Source organism: Mus musculus, chromosome 7, assembly GCF_000001635.26.
Source record: "Mus musculus strain C57BL/6J chromosome 7, GRCm38.p6 C57BL/6J".
NCBI classification, from domain to species: domain Eukaryota; kingdom Metazoa; phylum Chordata; class Mammalia; order Rodentia; family Muridae; genus Mus; species Mus musculus.
In genome coordinates, this window is record NC_000073.6 from 106,630,979 (window position 1) to 106,649,240 (window position 18,262).

Consider the following 18,262-nt stretch of genomic DNA (forward strand, 5'->3'; position numbering starts at 1 on the left):
TAACTGTCTTAATTGACACTCCTACCAAATCACAAGAGACTCTTTATATCTTTTCTAGTATTTGTTAATATTATTTTTAAAACGTTTCTATTTTATGTGTGTGGGTGTTTTGTCTGGATGTCTATCTGCGCATTATGTGGGTGTGTGGTGCCTGGTGCCTATGGAAGTTAGAAGAGGGGATTGGATTTCCAGGTGCTGGAGTTATAGGCAGTTTACAAGCTGCCATGTGTGTGCTGGAATTTAAACCCAGGTTCTCTAGAAGAGCAACTAAACCCCTTCACCATGTGCTATCTCACCAGCACTTAAGAGTGTGATTTATAATTTTGTATTTTTTGGTAACAGCCATTTTCAGTAGAATGAGTTCTTACCTCACTATGATTTTTATTTGTATTACTCTGACTAATGATACTGACTACTTTCCACACATCTATGGGCCATTCATATGTTTTCATTTGAGACATTATAATCCAAATCTTTACTTCATTTTACTTTTTCAAATGAGTTTTTGGGTTCTTTCTTTACTACAAATTTACTTCTTGTCACTCCCATTTTGTTGGGTGGCTCTTTGCCCTGCTTGTTATTTCTTTTGCTGTACACAAACTATTTTTTTAAATAAATATGAGATTGACCAGTTTTCCCTCCTTTAGTTTTGTTTTGTTTTGTTTTTTGTTTTTTCCATGTGGTTACTAGGATTTGGATTGGAAGAGCAATCGGTGCTTTTAACCACTGAGCCATCTATCCAGCCCAATTTTAATTTTTGTCATACATGTTCCCAAATGGAGTAATATCATCTAAAATAATTGCCCAGACTAATGACCTGAGACATTTTATCTGTGTTTTCTTATAGTTTCAGTTTTAGGTTTTATGATTAATTCCTTGAGGCTCTTGAGTTGGTATTTGTAAATGATAAGAGACAGGTATTTAGGTTTAGTCCTCTATATACAGTCATAAAGTTTCTTCGGAATCATTTCACTGAAAAGTGTGTCCTTCTCTTGCTCTGTGCATTTTTTTTTCTCATGTTAAAAATCAGTGTTTCAGCAACATGGTTCAGTAAGTGAAGGTGCTTGTTCTCCAGCCTGAGTTCACTCCCCAGAGACGCACGCACGCACACACACACACACACACACACACACACACACACACACACACACACAATAAATAAATAAATAAATAAATAAATAAATAAATAAATAAATAGTAAACAAGCAAATAAATGTAGAAATTAAAAGGAAAAATTGGCTAGGATTTGGAATTTAGCTTAGTTTTAAACAGCATGCCCAGGAAGCTTGGTCTAATGCACCATAAAGAAAAATGAGTTGGCTGGTTCAAGTGTGGTAAATTTCAAGATTGTTCTTTCTAATTCTGCAAAGAAAGATGTTATTTTGGCATAGATTTATTCTATAGATTACCGTGGTTCGGATAGACATTTTTAAAATCATTTATTATATTTCATATATATGAGTACATTGTCGCTGTCTTCAGACACACCAGAAGAGGGTATCAATTCCTGCTAAGGATGGTTGTAAGTCACAGTGTGGTTGCTGGGAATTGAACTCAGGACCTCTGGAAGAACTGTCAGTGCTCTTAACCACTGAGCCATTTCTCTAGCTCTAGACATCTCAATAACAGTATTTCTTTCAATCTATGAACACAGGTTACCTTTCCATCTGTTTATATTCTTTTTAATGCCATTAATTGCTAGTTTATACTTTTCATTATGAAGATTTTTACATATTTGCATAAATGTATTTGTAGATAATCTTGTGATGGTTACTGTAAACAAAATTATTGCCCTGCTCCCCCGTAGATTATTCACTGTTAAGACACAGAAATGTTATAGATCTTTATTAATTTTGTGTTCTGAAAACTTACTCAAAAGTTTTTTTTTTAAAACACAACACATAAAATTTGTTTTTCATGCATACAATCCTTTTTATAGGATTTGTCTTCTACAAATTTTCTTCAGTTTTTCTGCCACTCAGGTTTTTTTTTTGTCCTTTACTTTTTGTCTTATTCATTTTGAGACAGTCATTTACTTTACAACAAATTGCCCTTTTTACATTTAGTAAAACAAAACAAAACAAAACAAAATATTCCTATAGTTTAAAGTTTCTCCTTACAAAAATCATAATTTTCTTGGAAGTTTGCATAGATATTTCTCTTATTGTCCTAATAAATTTTAATTACCTGTAATAATTAGATTAATAGTAATGTAATTTTTAAAATATTTACTTATTTTATTATTTGTGTTTTGATTGCATGAATGTGTGTGTACCACATGTATGCCTGGTACCTGTGGACATCTAAAGGGAACATCAAATCTCTTGAGATTGGAGTTACAGATGATTTTGAGCCACCATGGACGTACTGGAAATTGAACCCAGGTCTTCTAAAAGAACTACAAGTGCACTTAATCTCTGAGCCAACTCTTCAGCCCATCCTTAGTAATCTAAACTTATCATGCATAATAGGAACCAAGTAACTGTGAAGTGCCATGCCAGTACTCAGCAATCGCACAGTCTTTGAATCATAGCTTCTAGAAGCATGATTCTCTCACAGTCAGCTTGTCATTGCACAGACATGTTTCCTTGAAATTTTAAATAATTTCTGCTATTTCTTTATTAAACTAAAGAGCAAAATTTTGGGTTTTTATAGATTTAGGAGTTATGTTGTTGGTATAGAGCTCCCTAAGTCTTTTTCAAATTATATACTACATATGATATTTATTTAATCAGGGTTCTAGGTATGCTTGAAAAATATTCTACCAGTGAGTTCCATCCTTATCCCAACTCACTTGGATTGTTTATGAAGATGAGACTATAAACAGTATGTCGCCAGTTTAAATTATTTTTCTTACTGATAAATTTTATATTTCAGTGTTAATCACAGCCATGGAATGTTATGCATTTCTGTCACATTTGATGGTGAAAGCTCTTGAGACATTTCTGCCTTAATGGAATCACAAATATTTTTATTTTTTTGTAAAGACTAAGTAATTCTTGGTGAACTTGAAAACATCTGGGTTTTGTATTTTCTTCAGTACTTACTGTATGTGGCACAGATAACTTTTTAAAGGGGAGAGAGATTTGTTGACGTCATGCTTTTGTGTCTGCATCAGCTCAGTTCTGGTAAGGGCTGCATCCTGTCATGTCAGCTATGGTGGTCATAACTGACCTAATGAGGCCAAGCTTACTCCTTGTGGAGCAATCTTCACACTTGTGTTACTAAGGATTGTTGCTTGTAAGTTTTAAAACATGCTTGCTCCTTTGCCTGGGGACTTGCTCTCGGCTTAACTCCCAGATCACATTCAACCAGCCTGAGCTTGTGACTTAGCTCTGCCAACTGCCAGTTAGCTGTTCCCCCACCCACCCCCATGCCCCAGGAACAGTGATCCTCCAGTTACTCACACTTTGCCAAGCCGTCAACAACCACACTGGCTGCCCACTTTCTCCTCCTACCAACCTTAGCATCACGGATAGAAAACTCTAGACAGCTTTATTATTGTAAATCTATCCAGATAACTCAGTGGCCGGGCAAAGAATTTCCTGCCCTAATCTTATCAACTGGTTTTCTCCATCTTCTTTGGCTTCCCACTCTTAACTGAGGCTACAAACTCTAGGGCCCCCAAGACCTACATGTCTGCTGTTTCTTCCTTGCTCCAAAACCTCGTTTGAAAACTTTGTTCTGTTCCACTTCTCTTCCTCTTGGGACACAGAAGCCCCATCTTTTCCCTTCTTCCAACAATTGACACAATCAAGAACCAACTAGGAAATCAACACCTCCCTCTACAAAGGGTGACATGAAAAAAACACCTCTTAATTCTAATGACCTTAGGACCTTACAGTAGGCCCTACCCTTAAAGCTCCACTGTCCTTTGATATTGTCACTCTGGACATCATGTCTAAACACATGAATGGGGGAGGCAGGCTGTATTGTTTTGTATTGTTCTTAATTTTCTGAAGCAGCATTTCACTCACATATGTACTTGTTTTGTTTAGATCAGTAAATTAGAGCTTTTACAATTTACTTTTGACCATTTTGTATGTGGGTAAGGAATACTACTTGCATGTCATGTACCGACATACGTACACAGAGCTGAGAGCTTCCATTTAAATGTGCTGGGTATGAAACTAACTTATTAAAGGGTTTTTGGATCTCAATAATCTTTTCTGTTAAACAGAACAAGATTTTCTTCCTAGATTGCTAAATCTTTTACCTATTTGTTTAAAAGGTACCCCATTTTCTTTTCCAAGGAATTTTTGAAAGAGCAATCTTCATTTCTTTTAATATTTTGATACTTTTGCACATCAACTAAAGAATGTGCTTCATTATCCTGGTAGCACTTTATATTCTTAGAAAAATCTGTATTGTAATGCAATAATTATGGTGGATCAAAGATCATTAAAATTTAGCAGTAAAACAAAACATAAAATTACTCTAAAAAGGTGGTACTTGCTTGTCTACAAGTACCATGCCTGCATTAGATCTTTTTATTATAGCATTTTGGCCCTTCCTAAGTGATAGAAGACTAGTGCTTTGATAAAGGAAGGATTTGAAAAAATTAAAAAAAATAGTGAGAAAAATTAAAATCAGAAATGACGTTTATTTTTCTGTCTATCACACCAGACATTTTCTGAATGTTGTCGTGTATGATATGAGAGGAAGTTGTGATTATAGGTCTCTAGGCTAAAAATTACCCACCAGAAGGTATATAGAGCAATTTAATTTGTTCAGTGGCTTGAAGTTTGAATTAGATAAAAATTCTAAGAGGCAGTTATTTTCACCAGAGTAGAGAAAGCGTGCTTATCTCTTCATGTGGATTATGAGCAGGTCAGTGCTTTGTGTGCTGTGCTCAGAAGTCAAGGGGTGTCTTCCTTATGAGCATGAGCTTCTCTTCACTGTTATGTGACTGATCCTAAAGTCAGGGTTTTTTTTAACACTTTGTTTTCTAGGAATTCACCGATGTGGGCCATTTGCAGTGCTTTCTTTTTTCAGTTTTGCTGAAAAAAGATGGAACAACATAGAGTGGAATATAGACATTATTTCTCATATATAAATTTTAGAAAATATCATAAGCACTCTGTCTTTTCAAATAAGTTGGCAATTTATTCTTGGAAATAATTTAATTGACACACAGCATCACTTCAAAAATCAAGCATTATTCTAATACCTAATTGAGGCCTCTGTGTAAACATTTTCTTTAAGTTTTTAAAATTAGTCTTAAACTATATCAACTTATATCTGAAAGGTTTCAGGTTTGGACTTTAAGGGGACACTGAGATGGACTGTCTTATTTAACATTTTATCCTTAATTTTGAGGTAAGGTTTCTCTACATAGTATGGGCTGCCTCCAAGTCATAGAGATGTGCCAGCTTCTGCCTCCTGCATTCTGGAATCAAAGGTATGTACCACTGTGCTCAGCTTATGTTCTCTCTCCCTCCCTTCATTTCTTCCTCCCTTCCTTTCTTCCTTTTTGAAGAGATTTATTAGAAGAGATTAATGTCATAGCAGGACAGTAGTGTGGTAGGAGCTCTGAGAAGGATTAGGTTCCTGTACAAGGGTGGGTATTCCTTCATAGGTTGTCTTTGTCAGGGTTTCTATTGCTGATATGAAACACTATGAACAAAAGCAACTTGGGTAGCTTATTTTGCTTATTCTTCCACATCTCTATTCAGCATTAAGGCAGGGACTTGGAGGTAGGAGATGATGCAGAAGCCATGAGGAGTGCTGGTAACTGGCTTGCTCCTCATTGCACTTTCATGTTCTCCACTTACTTACGGCTTGGAGTTGAAGGGCAAGGCAGGGATGTGGGCAGAGTGGGACTTTTCTCTTTTGGTGGTGAGGAGAAGAATGGAAAACAGTAGAGCTGACCGGATTCTTGCTGACTGATGAAGCTGTCTTGAAGTCCTGGGATTGAACATAGTTTAGCTTTGAAAAAGAAAAAAGTAAATCAAGGGGCTAGCATGTAGGGTGGGCTCTAAGGAATAGTTACACGTCAGTAATGATGCTGGTGGAGAACATAGACTTAACCGTTTTTGTAGGCTGAGAATTTGGCATTTTTTTCTGATCTAGAAGTTTGTCCCGAAGGAAATGCACTTGGAGGCACAGTGGGTTTTTCCATCGGAGAAGCAGTGGCTGGTGAAGGATTGCAGCCCTTCAGGTGCCTGGTTGTGAGGAGATGAAGAATGACCAGAAGGGAGTTCACTCCATCCCTAGACCAGGGGTATTGGAGTGGGCAATTGGGGTTTTTCCAAAGAAAGAGGACTTGAGTGTCACCTGGAGAAGTTAGGCTTGATCAAAACAGGGAATTTCACTAGGAAGGAAAGCTGTGTGAAACTATTTATCTCAGAGAGAAGTTGTGTAACCAAAATGGAGGTGCTTCACAAGATGGTGGCCATGGTTAACAATATCTACAACGTTTTCATGTGCCTAGAGATTTGCCTATATGTGTCTCTTTCTTTCCTTGTATCTTCAGTTGTATTCTATTTCCATAAATGTTTTCAAGTTACAAAGTTACATTTTATTGAAAAAAACTGTGTCTGTTGTTAACTGATCCCAGTAAAGACAGGGAAATTACATATCTAGAATTCTCTAGCAATTCTCTTCTAACTAAATAAACTTAAATGTTAAATCCTATGTGACAAAAACGAACTTATTCTGCCTTTTGACAGGGGTTAATTTTTCATGGTTTTCTTATTGCTTTCTTTTTAAAAAAATCTTCTCTCTAGCCCCTATTCTTTTTCTTTTCCTTCTTCTTCTTCTTCTTCTTCTTCTTCTTCTTCTTCTTCTTCTTCTTCTTCTTCTTCTTCTTCTTCTTCTTCTTCTTCTTCTTCTTCTTCTTCTCCTTCTTCTTCTTCTTCTTCTTCTTCTTCTTCTTCTTCTTCTTCTTCTCCTTCTTCTCCTTCTTCTCCTTCTTCTCCTTCTTCTCCTTCTTCTCCTTCTTCTCCTTCTTCTCCTTCTTCTCCTTCCTTCTTCTCCTTCTTCTCCTTCTTCTCCTTCTTCTCCTTCTTCTCCTTCTTCTCCTTCTTCTCCTTCTTCTCCTTCTTCTCCTTCTTCTCCTTCTTCTCCTTCTTCTCCTTCTTCTCCTTCTTCTCCTTCTTCTCCTTCTTCTCCTTCTTCTCCTTCTTCTCCTTCTTCTCCTTCTTCTCCTTCTTCTCCTTCTTCTCCTTCTTCTCCTTCTTCTCCTTCTTCTCCTTCTTCTCCTTCTTCTCCTTCTTCTCCTTCTTCTCCTTCTTCTCCTTCTTCTCCTTCTTCTCCTTCTTCTTCTTCTTCTTCTTCTTCTTCTTCTTCTTCTTCTTCTTCTTCTTCTTCTTCTTCTTCTTCTTCTTCTTCTTCTTTTTTTAATTGAGTATTACTATGTTGGTCTGATTCCTGCACCAGGCTGGCTCAGATTTACAGAGATACTCCTCCTTTTGCCTCTTGAGTATTGGGACTGAAGACATGAGCCATTACACCTGGCTTATTTTTAGTAGTTATGTCAGCTTCCCAATCTTAAAGCCTCTGATGTTTATCCCCCTCTTTTCCTCTGTTCCTGTGTTCATTTTCCCTTTCTCTCTTTCCCTTCATTCCCCTTCCCTTTCCCTGTCTCCTGTTCTCTTCTCTTTCCTCTCTACTTTTTTCCTCTCACCCTCTCTTCCTTTTCATCCCCACTTTCTTTCCTCAGACTTCAGAAGTAAGTTAAGTCACTCAAAATTGCATTTCTCCCAAGCATGTGCTAATTCAAGGAGAAACTCCTACTCTCCAGTTTTCCTAAAGAAGACCTTATATTAGCATCTCTATAGACTTCATCAACATCTTCTCAACACTTTATCACCTTTCCAATTAAGTAACTTTAAAGGACATTTAATTTCTTCATCTCTTATAAGATCCTCCCAGGTGCAATAGTTCTCTTTCATCTTTTATTGAAACATTTCTACCTGAAAATTATTTTATGCTTGGAAATTCTCTAGATTTGACTCTGTCCTCACCTTTGACTGAAAGGCATTTTATGATGGTTCTCCCAACAAAGACCAAGATAAGCCTTTCTTCTTCTGTTCTCTATCTCTGCTAACTATCTCGATAATCATATCTTATATGTTGTTATTAGTTACTAGAGCAATTTTTATTTTTTCCTTTCAAGCAATGCTTAAACAAACCATGTGAGTCTTAGGATAGAGGAGTGTGAGGAAAAGAAATGTTCACAAGATGACAGTAGCGGAGCACACAACAGTGTTATTAATGAAACTGTCCTTTGCTCACACTAACACCCAGAAACCATGTCTTTTCTTGCTCTTTATCTTGAGCCCTGTCTAAAGCTCTGCCTCATAGTAAGGATTTAACTGAGGCTTAAGTGAAAAAGAAAAAAAAAAAAAACCTAAGTTGGGGAGTTCTATACATGCATAGTTACAAATTTTTAATTTTTAAAAAGCTTAAATATTTTTTAATTTATATTTTTCCCATTAATTTTTTAAAATTTATTCACTTTATATTCACTGGCCTGCCTCCTCCTGGTCTCCCATCACATAGCCCTTCCCCACCCCTTTCTTCTCCTCCAAGAGGGTGAAGTCGTCCCTGAATATCCCCTATCCTGGCACATGAAGTCTCTGCAGGGCTAGGCACATCCTCTCTCACCAAAAAAAAAAAATAAAATAAAATAAACCAATCAAATTTACATTCATTCACTTATTTAGTTATTTTTTGATAGAGTCTCTTTATGTAGCTCTGGCTGTCCTGGAATTTGCTAAGTAGAACAGGCTTGTGTTGAACTTAGAGAGCTGCCTGTCTCTGCCTCCTAAGTGCTGGTGTTAAAGGGGTGGACCACCACACAAGGTGTAGGATTTAATTGCTTTAGATTTTCTATTATCACTTTTTGTATGTGTATGTCCCTGTGAGGGCCAGAAGAGTGCATTGGAGCTCCTGGAGTAGAAAATACGGGTGGTTTTATGCCACCTGATATAAGTGGTAGAAACTAAATTTGGGTCTTTTTAAACCTCTGAGCCATCTCTCCCCTCTGTATATTTAACTTGAACTTTTGGTAAAATAGTAGTTTGGAGAATATATACAGGATGATTCACTAATTCTAAACTCCTTGAATAAATCCAACCCGAGTATTTAATTAGTTGGATTTAATTGAGTTACAAAATTCTCAACAAAGAAGAGAATGTAACAGATGACAAGGAAATTGACAAGGAACTGTCAAGGATTTTGAGTATTTATACTAATTCACTATACTAATGGAAGAGAAACTGCATTTGGGAAATCAGTCAATGTTAGATCAGTTTTTGTAGGATAGTTTAAAATCATTAGATATTTTCTCCTTTTGTCTCTATCTAGGAAAGGGTTATTTGCCTTTCTGAATGCAGTGTTCATCCTTTTAAAACTGTTAACTGCCTCTATACAGGAATGTAGTAACTAAAAGTAAAACTACTTTTATTCACAAAACAATATGACTTACAATGTAGAAAATCTTAAAGGGTGAACAACAAAAACTGCCTTGAACTAACATAAGTATAAGAAAATTTCCAGGTACAAGTTTAAAATAAAAAATACTTTTCCTATATCAACAAAGAATAATTGAATTGTGTTTCAAATTAAGAGCATATTACTATTTAAAGCAGTTAAATGTAAACCTAACAAACCATGTACAAGGGTTATGTGAAGGAGACTGCAAAATTCTGATGGAACAGATCGAAGAGTATGTAAACAATAAAGAAATACTCCATAATTCATGCTGTTAAAATTCTAATTGCCCTACAGATCCCTAGATGAAAGAGTCAACAGAGTGTACATACCTGCAAATTATAAAATAAAAGATTAATTATATGTGGTATGATTAGGGCAGTTGTACAGTGCTCAACTACATGCTGTGGAGGCTCAGAACTAGGTTCAAAATCCAGGAAGGATGACTTTGCACTGTCAATCTAATGTGTAAAACCTTGAAGAGTTGCTGAAATTGAGTACATGCTGAATATCTGAACATCTGGACTCTAATATCAGGAAGTGACAACAACAATAGGAACAGCCACTGGGAAAAGAACGGTAGCTTCTGTCTTGCTTCATCTCACTTCTTCAGAGGAGCAGTTTACACTGTTAATAATCTCACCCTTATTCAGGGCAGGTGCTTCCTTACTCTTCACTATCTGACATGTCATAACTATCTGAAAAAGCCTTCACAGACATTCAGTTGTGGTGTACAATTCTAGACATCTTCTACCCAGTTATATTGTCACTGCCTATCTATTATCACACTAGCACTTTACAGCTTGGTCTGTTATGGATAGCTCTGGGGCTATTTGTAATTTGATGCTAATTCTGTTCTTCTGTGAGGGGTTGTGAGCAAGGAATGAGTCAGTACTCAGTTGATTTCCTGTAAACCTGCTTCCCACCTTAATTTGTAAAATAAAGGCTAGAGGCAGTGATTGGACAGATAAAGAAAAGGTGGAGCTGAAAGTTGGGAGAGAAAAGAGGAGGAATGGGAGGGAGAGAGGATGAAGAATGAGGTGGAAGAAAAGTGGAGCAGAACCACATAGCCTGGAGAAACTAACTACAAGTTATAAGGGGTCTCTTAGATGGGGAAGATGGTCATGTAGTGGTAGATTTGCCCAATCCCTGCACACAGCTTGTATTCATATTAATTGAGTTGTGTTTTTATTTCCAGGGCATATTTGGGTTGGAGATTTACCACAACATTGAGCACCATAAATTCACTATAATCCTAACCAAACCCCTACCAAGTTATTTTCTAAATAACTAAGCAAATGAAGTTTATATGAAAGAAGAAAAGGAACAGAACAACTAGTTCAGCATTAAAAGAGAAAAGTAGATTACTGACACTTAAAGGCTTAATAAATAGGTGCATCAATCAATGACACTAAGCACTGATGAAGACTTTTAAAAATCAATGGAAAATAATAGGACCCCAAATATACCATGTAAGTAGAATTAATTAATTTTTGACCCAGGAGGAAAGACATTGTCACAGAGGAAAAGATTGCCTTTTCTCAGCATATGGCTTTGGGAATGTCCATATTCACATCCATATATATTTTAAAAACCTTGGTGTATACCTACTTCTTTAAAAAAATGAACTCAAAGAATATGAGAACAGAAAAATCACAGTTGACATCTATATATCTACTGGTAAATCTGATACATCTACTGCTTAGGTATTCTTGATGTCTCTAAGCCCAGGGAAGTGGTATTTTAAAGTCTATTTCATAAATTACTAAAATGTTTTAAGTACAACCTTACATGATATCTGATCCCCTCAACCAAACGTTTTAAAGAAAAAATTAGAAACTTATTTTAATTCATAAAATAATTTTCATAAAGCTATAAACTTAAACATTGACTACCTAAATCTTAATATTTGTAAACTTGCTTATAAGAATTAATAAATTAAATTTTATTATTTAAAACCATGATGATAAAAACTGCAAAATCAAAAAATGTCTTATGTTAGTCAAATACACTGATATACATAAAAATCCTTTGATTAGATTAGATAAAAACAATAGATTTGTTTTAAAAAATTAGCCTTTATATGCAAATGATAACTGTAAGATTTTCATGAAGACTGTGATACATACAGAATGTTAGCTATATGTACATACATATTTGTGAAATATCTTTGCATTACTTTTCCATTTCATAGTGGGAATTACAGAGCATCCTACCCCACAAACAGTAGCATTCATAATGTAGGGAAGCTCACTTCATACACTTCTTTTAAAAGGTTACTCATTTAGTATTGCTAACACAATCTTGATGATAAATTTCAACTAACAGTTGTGTCATTTATGTGTAAAAACTATTTGCTACCTGAGTGTTTTCCCCCAAACAAAACAAAACAGCTTTCTCCCTAAGTTTCTTATTTTACTAATTTAAGACCAGGAAGACAAAAACACATGAAAAGAGAAAGCAGACTCCAGGACTGATAACTTATTTCTTCTGGGTTTCAAATACAGATTCGTATGTATTGATTTGAAATATAGATATCTTGTTAAGAAGCAAGAGCTTTCTAAATTTTGTTGGCTCAAAAATATATAACAGAATAACTAATATCAAGTAAAATGAAAGATATAAAATATTGTGAATACAAATATACTTTGGTAGGAATATTAAAAGCATAATTTTTGATAAGAGGGCATATGATTTTTAGGTTTTATGGTAACTGAAAGTTTATGTGTATCACAAAATGGTTTATAAAAGTTAAAACTTGAAAAATAGTATATTGAGTCAGTGAGATAGCTCAGTGGGTAAAAGCACTGGAGAACTGAGTTTCATCCTCAGACCTTGGAACTGACCACCACAGATGTACTGTGTCACCCAAATTCCCAAGACACACACACACACACACACACACACACACACACACACAGAGAGAGAGAGAGAGAGAGAGAGAGAGAGAGAGAGAGTAAATATGAAAGATTTATAGTTTATAAAACCTTGCTTAAAGAACAAGGATTTTATGTTTTATTAAAATAGCTGTATATGTTTCTAATTAGGAAACTCTGTATTAAAGGAATAAAGGTTTGTTTAAAAATATTTGTCAAGCTTCATTTTAGTGTTATAGAACCAAATTTTATTCATTTGTCAATACTGCTGTAACTGAAGCTCTGGTTGTTCAATAATCATAGTTAGAGGCCCAAATCAATGATGATATAGAAGCTAAAAGGAATACCAGTATTTTGACCATTTCTCCCAGGTCAACAGATTACAAGGGAGCAGAGGAAAATAAGATGTCTCTAAGAGTCTTACAGCTTCAGTAAATGAGCTGCCTTCCTAATCTGAGAGGCCAGGGAGCAAGAACTCAAAGATCTGACTATAACCAGTACATCATCCACATGATAGGGACCATCACGGGAGGAAATGTTTTCAATGCTTTTAAAGAAAGCCATGTTTAACAAGCCCCTGACCCATACAAAGAAAAGACAGAACTTTTAAGAAATTAACAGAACCAACAAAAGAAGGCAGATTTTAGCATTTAGCTTTCTTTCTTTCTTTTTTTAAAAATTTAAGTATTTTTAATTGGATATTTTCTTTATTTACATTTTAAATGTTTTTCCCCTTTCCTGGTTTCTTCTCCAAATAACACCCTCCCCCTATCCTCTATCCCCTCCCCCTGCTCACCAACCCACCCACTCAACTTCCTGGCCCTGGCATTCTCCTACACTGGGGCATAGAGCCTTCACAGGACCAAGGGCCTCTCCTTGCATTGATGTCCGATTAGGCCATCCTCTGCTACATATGCAGCTCGAGCTATGCATTCCACCATGTGTACTCTTTGGTTATTGGTTTAGTCCTTGGGAGTTCTGGGGGTACTCATTAGAATGCAGAGCAGGTTAAAGATTCAATTCCTGTTTTGTTGTCAGTTTTTAGAGTTGGCATGGACCAAAGTCTGGTTTTCCTGTGAGCCTTAGGTTCTAGCAACATGAAAATGTTAAATTCTTATCTGTGGCTTTAGCATGTCACAACCCACGGATGTCTCTACTTTTCATTGTTTCTCTTCCTACTTTAGTTTTTAAGTCTATTGTACTTTTCTGTCTACCCATTCTACTCGGTTCACTTACTTGTGTGCTTGAAACCCAGTCTTCAGATTGTTGCTCTAGAGAGTAGTTGGAGGTGGACATGCACCTTCCTCCAGCCTGCCAGGCTGCTGACCATCTGCTGAGGCTTAGAAAGGGCTCTATGGGGTAAAGGACTGAAATCACACTCAGAACCAGGTACCTCCCTTTTCCTTCCTGTTCACAGGTTTCGTTTTGTTTTTGTGTCTCTTGTGTAACTTCTTGTAGCTAAATATGGTCAGAAGAAGATTTATGTGAGTTTTAGAGAGAGAGAGAGAAAAAGAAAAAACAAAATAAAACCCAAATCAGGCTAACTGGCAATCTTAGTAGCTGCCATGTGGGGGCAGGGTGAGGATAAGAGGAAAGAAGCAATACTTTCAAAATCAGAGCTTTAAAATTTATAATAGCTAGAAGCTGTAAAGAACCCAGATTTCCCTCAACCGAGGAATGGATACAGAAAATGTGGAACATTTACACAATGGAGTACTACTACTCCCACTCCAGTGAAGTCTGCCTGATGGGTCTAAAGGCCTGAAGGCAGTCACAAGGGGTTTCAAGGAAACTATGCCTCCTGGAACCTTGCCATTCTCATAGCCCATATACTCAAACCCTGTCCCTGCATTAGTCTGACATATGGATCTGTGTGCTTTCTTGTATTATAAGTGCCTTTAAGGGTTGATTTTTGACATATAGCTAAGCCTCCACCAGTGTTCCAATGTCCTAGAAAATCCTTGAAGCCCATGGTGAACTTGGAATTCAGCAAAAATATTACCTATTCAGTAACATTCAAATTCACTTCTAGTAGAGACAGTGAAACTAATTAGGCATTACAAAGAAAAGAACTAGAAAAGTTCAGGGCTGGTCTGCATGGTGATTACTTGGGACAATAGCCCAGTCTCACCCAAACAAGGGAATACACAATGGGCTAATGAATAGGTGTGTTAACCATGAAAGAGTTAGTGGAAGGGAATTCCCCTCCGACAGGTTTCTTCACTAGACCCAAAGGAATAGCATAATCAGTTATTTACTAAGAACCCCTGGTGGTAGGTTTAACAATGGACTAGCATTACATCAGAGCATTCACCTGGCTCTATTTTAAGTGGTCTCCACCATCTTTTGATGTATGCATTCCTTTTGTTTTGTATCACTGTAACTTGGCAGATGTGTCCGCCTGGCTTTTCTTGTTTTTCTTCTGTATAAAAAAGTCTGGTTTTTGTTTGGACATTACATTCATATCCAACACACTCTCTTGTGTTGTGTCTGTAATGCACTCCTTTGCTCACCTGCAACCAGATACCCATTCCCATAAGATAGGAGACCCAAAAGAGGATAGTCTGCGGCAGAGTACTACTCAGCTATTAAAAACAATGAATTTATAAAATTGTTAGGCAAATGGATGGATCTGGAGGATATCATCCTGAGTGAGGTAATCCAATCACACACACAACACACACACACACACACACACACACACACACACACACGATATGAACTCACTAATACGTGGTTATTAGCCCAGAAGCTTGAAATACCCAAGATGCAATTCATAATCCACATGAAACTCAAGAACAAGTAAGACCACAGTGTGGATACTTCGATCCTTTTTAGAAGGAAGAACAAAATACCCATGGAAGAAGTTACAGAGAAAAAGTGTGGAGCAGAGACTGAAGGAATACCATCCAGAGACTGCCCTGCCTGGGGATCCATCCCATATGCAGTTACCAAACACAGACACTATTGTGGATGCCAAAAGTGCTTGCTGACAGGAGCCTGAAATAGCTGTCTCCTGAGAGGCTCTGCCAGTGCTTGACAAATACAGAAGTGGATGCTCACAGCCATCCACTGGACTGAGCACAAGGTCCACAATGAAGGAGCTAGAAAAAGTGCCCATGGAGCTGAAGGGGTTTGCAACACCATAGGAGAAACAACATTATGAACCAACCAGTACCCTCAGAGCTCCCAGGGACTAAACCACCAAACAATGAGTACACATGGTGGGACTCATGGCTCGAGCAGCATATGTAGCAGAGGATAGCCTAGTCAGTCATCAATGGGAGGAGAAGCCCTTGGTCCTGTGAAGGCTCTATGCCCCAGTGTAGGAGAATGCCAGGGCCAGGAAGCTGGAGTAGGTGGATTGGTGAGCAGGGGAAGCTGGGAGGGGATAGGGGGTTTTCAGAGGGGAAACCAGGAAAGGGGATAACATTTGAAATACAAATAAAGAAAATATCTAGTAACAAAATAAAATAAAACAAAATAAAAAGAAAGAAAGAAACTTTGCAACCAGTTACATAGCACCCAGAGGAGGCGCCACTCCCAGGTGCTCTAGCATGCCCAGGATCTTAGGATCAGGGGTGAGTAGGATACAACATCTGTTCCAACACCACCTGGAGTAACTGGGAACAGTAGGATCCAGGGACTCAGGAACCCAGCCTAAGCAGTGGCTCGGGTTCCTTCAGGTTTACACTGGTTTACCTTGGGCATGAATATGCAGCCAGTCCCACAGCACCCAGAGAAGGCTCAAATCCCAGGTGCTCTAACACACCCAGGATCCCTGGATCCCTCCATCCCAGGAGCTTTGTCACACCAGGATCTCAGGGTCGCAGAGGCAGCTTGAATCCCAGGAACTCTGACACACCCAGAATCTCAGGATCATAGGATCCCAGAGTCACAGGATGACAGAGACAGCTGGACTATGAGGAGTTTTGACATAGCTAGGATGACAGGAAGGACAGGATCCAGTCAGATAGCGAGGGCAGGTAGCACTAGAGATATTCAGATGGCCGGAGGCAAGGGTAAGAGCATAAGCAACAGAAACCAAGGTTACTTGGCATCATCATGACCCAATTCTCCCACCATAACAAGTCCTAGATACACTATCATACAAGAAAAGCAAGACTCGGATCTAAAATCACTTCTCATGACGATGATAGAGGACTTTAAGAAGGACATAAAACTGAAGAAGAACAAAGACCAAAGTGTGGACACTTTGCTCCTCTTAGAATTGGAAACAATCACCCATGGAAGGAGTTACAGAGACAAAGTTTGGAGCTGAGATGAAAGGATGGACCATCTAGAGACTGCCATATCCAGGGATCCATCCCATAATTAGCCTCCAAACGATGACACCATGGCATACACTAGCAAGCCTTTGTTGCAAGGACCGTGATATAGCTGTCCCTTGTGAGACTAGGCCGGGGCCTAGCAAACACAGAAGTGGATGCTCACAGTCAACTATTGGATGGATCACAGGGCCCCCAATGGAGGAGCTAGAAAAAGTATCCAAGGAGCTAAAGAGATCTGCAACCCTATCGGTGGAACAACATTATGAACTAACCAGTACCCCGGAGCTCTTGACTCTAGCTGCATATGTATCAAAAGATGGCCTAGTCGGCCATCAATGGAAAGAGAGGCCCATTGGTCAGGCAAACGTTATATGCCTCAGTACAGGGGAACGCCAGGGCCAAAAAATGGGAACGGGTGGGTAGGGGAGTGGGGGGGGGGGTGTGGGGGACTTTTGGGATAGCATTGGAAATGTAATTGAGGAAAATACGTAATAAAAAAAAAAGAAGGACATAAATAACTCCCTTAAAGAAATTCAGGAGAACACAAGTAAACAGGTAGAAGCCCTTAAAGAGGAAACACAAAAATCCCTTAAAGAATTACAGGAAAACAGAACCAAACAGGCAAAGTAATTTTCACTCACTCTATTATGGGATTGGTTGGCATTCCTACCAAACCTAAAAAGACTGATCTGTTACTATGCAGATTTTTCCCATTTTTTTCCTGGTCATTCTTGGTTGTTGCCCTCCTCCCCTGCCCCTGCCCCTGCCCCCATGAAAATTTAGAAAATTCCATGACTTTATTATTTTTCCACCATAAAGCTTCCCATGAATCAACTTCCTTCCTACTATGTTGTCTTCCTGACTCATCCCCTCCCAGGGACTCTCCTACCTCTCTCCTACCATCAACTCATCCTCAGGCTCCTCCTCCCCACTGCTGTTATCCATATTCTCCAATACTAATCAATAGCAGTTCCCGTATTCCTCTGTGTTAGATTCAATATCTAATTCCTGAGAGATTTGAGGGACTTAATTATATAATTATCAGGCTACATTTTGTGGCCTACTGACTCACTCCACAACCAAGTATTATGGCAGTATAAAATCCAGATGACTTTTACCCTTAAAGGTAAGGCTTATGACTAAGTAAGGAAGCTATAATTTCTACCCAGTTGGCCATCTTCAACCTTCTATCTGATAGTCCTCTTTTTGTCTCACATTTCCTAGTCTTGAATCTCAAAAATACTTACTTTATTATTTCCCTTAGCTCATTTTGTCACAATTTCTCCACTTCTATAGTCTCTCACATCCAAAACTCTACTCCTCTGATCTTGCTAGTCCATTTGTCATCAAATTTGCAGTTCTTAACTTATGCCCTAAGCCAGGTCTGCACACCTATCATCAATGAGCCAATTAAAAGAGCAGTATTAATAGAAGAAAGAAGAAAAATGGGACTTTCCTATGCGGCCTTTGTGAGAAGAGGTATAAAGAGATCCCCCAAGTCCCTCAAGTCCATCTTCAGGATCTTGAAATGTTAAATGGACGGAAAGCAAGGATCAGCACATGTGGGTAGTTTCATCTACCATTGACCCATCATTATCTAGACTTAATTTCCAGATTGGCCTGACAATTTATTTGATCTGAGAGAAATCTCAAAGA

At 37.9% G+C, this 18,262-nt stretch overlaps 1 protein-coding gene across 10 annotated transcripts in view; it reads right to left on the reverse strand.

Moving 5' to 3' along the window:
• Positions 1–13,668, reverse strand: part of Gm1966 (predicted gene 1966) — a 49,098-nt gene extending 35,430 nt beyond the window's left edge. For 3 of the 10 annotated variants that reach the window (NM_001277179.1, NM_001277180.1, NM_001277181.1), the window contains exon 1: positions 13,551–13,667. The gene's annotated coding sequence lies outside the window, so the exon portion shown is untranslated. Of the gene's footprint in view, positions 1–5,774; positions 5,929–13,550 lie in introns of all 10 variants that reach the window. The other 7 variants (XM_011241840.1, XM_017322335.1, NM_001277183.1 and 4 more) reach the window with 6 other exon arrangements.
• Between the last annotated feature and the right edge of the window lie 4,594 nt (positions 13,669–18,262).